Source organism: Priapulus caudatus, unplaced genomic scaffold, assembly GCF_000485595.1.
Source record: "Priapulus caudatus unplaced genomic scaffold, Priapulus_caudatus-5.0.1 Scaffold1918, whole genome shotgun sequence".
Classification (NCBI taxonomy): domain Eukaryota; kingdom Metazoa; phylum Priapulida; class Priapulimorpha; order Priapulimorphida; family Priapulidae; genus Priapulus; species Priapulus caudatus.
In genome coordinates this window covers 29420-31689 of record NW_014578979.1, presented here as the reverse complement: position 1 = coordinate 31689, position 2270 = coordinate 29420, and positions in this window count along the sequence as shown.

Sequence of the window (2270 nt, the reverse complement as noted above, 5' to 3'; positions counted from 1 at the left end):
GAGAGAGAGAGAGAGAGAGAGAGAGAGAGAGAGAGAGAGAGAGAGAGAGAGAGTAGAGAGAGAGAGAGAGAGAGAGAGAGAGAGAGAGAGAGAGAGAGAGAGAGAGAGAGAGAGGGAGATGGTGAGAGAGAGGGAGAGGGTGTCAGAGAGAGAAAGAGGGAGAGAGGCAGTTTGTTGACAAATCTGTCTGCCAAATCTAATGGTCGATAAGCGGCTTAGACACATGCGCATGCGTCGTGTGTGTGCGTGTACACACGCCCGCTCAGAGAAGTCTATCAGTCTCTCTTCTTACAACTGCTAATCTATAGCGAACAAAGCAACCTGTTCATACTTCTGTTCACAACTCCGATTGACGGCTAATGATACACAAGTTTATTTCAACATGACATCTTTACCTCTTGTGTCGCGTGTGTGTCGTGTATCTGTGTGTGCCTGCGTTCGTTCGTGACGGTAGGGGCCTACGTAACACGCACAAGTGCCCACATGCACAGGCACTTGAAGCGTTTCAATAAAATATATACGCAGGGATCCTGTGCTGTTAGCTCTAGTAGTAGTACTATAGCCCGCGTACAGTTGCCACTGGCCAGCGGCAATTGTACGCGGGCTATAGTACTAGAGCTAGTGTGCTGTGTACGGCGACAGTTAAATATGTATATATATTAAATATATTATCAACTGCCATTTGTTTACATCTGGGAAATTGGCCACGCTAAAACCGGCCGCCGTCTGTATACCGTATAATTATTTCTTCACTTCTTGTGTATTTATTTATAAATATTTATTTTTTTAATAATTTTGTGATGAAATTATTCTTTAATTATTTATTTTGTTAAGAATTAATTAGCGCACGCACACGCACACACATTAATATTTCGTTACGGGGGGAGCACCCATAATTATTTCTTTACTTCTTGTGTATTTATTTATAAATATGCCTACTTATTTCTTTCATCATTTTTTTCTTTAATTATGATTTCATTATTTATTTATTTTAGAAATTAATTAGCGCACGCACACGCACACACATTTAATCTTTCGTTACGGGGGGAGCACACACACACGCGCGCGCGCGCTAGCACAGACAGATCGACACACACAGCCACACACGCATTCTGTGTTGTGTTCTGTTTCATGTAAAAACTCACGAAAATACTCGAATAAGTTTATTTTACGGTTCTTTCAAAGCAATTATATTAATTGGAACAAAGTAAACACGATACAGCTAACAACTACGTTACAAATTGCTACAATATAAAAATATACACACACATGCACACGCGCACGCACACACACGCACACACACACACGCGCGCGCTCACACACACCCACTCCATTAACTTTTGAGTAGCTCAGATAATTAGCACGCCGAATATTACAGCCGCACACGGACAGCAGCAGGCAATGCTTGACACGTACACAACTGAGGACAACAGCACAGAAGCAAGAACAACTACCACATGTGCCGCGGGAACACAAGACACCGACACAGACATAAGCGGATCGACGGAGCTACGGGAATAAGACGCGAATATAATCGACATGTTTAAACTCCTTGTTTGTACTATATGTTCATCAGGAGTACATAATAGGTTACCTATTATGTATTATTATTAGTACTATTATTAGTATTATTATTATTAGTACATAATAGGTACCCTATTATGTACTCCTGATGTTCATACTCCAAGGAGGTTGGCTACTTGTTGTTGGAGGTCACACAACACACAAAACATCCCCTGGTCAATTTGCACGAAATAAAGATAGCATCATAGCACAGCCCACATGTGTACAACTGCAAAATACTGTACGAGCACATGCAGAGCCCAACACCACTACTACGCGTTTCATCATTCTAAACGACTATATTATTTGTAAAGCCGGCTTGCTTCATTATGTTACACCACCCACACAGGATTACGCCACGGGCATCCAATAGCACAGCTACTTACAAAGGACATCATTCTAGCATTGCATCACGATATCTATAATGGTCATCTGGCAATTTATAAAACTGACAATTAAAGTTATTACACATAAATAGTCAAAAAAGTCACCTTAAATAGTCAAAAATTAATTTCCACTTTTTTTTTACAAAATACAAGTCATTCTGTTTACTTTTAGTTACAGTTAGTTAAATTGCAGCATTATACTTCCTATTTTACTATATTCTTGGATGTGAACATACACTCGGGACTCATACATAGCCCATAGCAAGCAATTCATGCAAGCTACTGCAATCCAAGTACTGTACATTTAACCAATAACTTTTC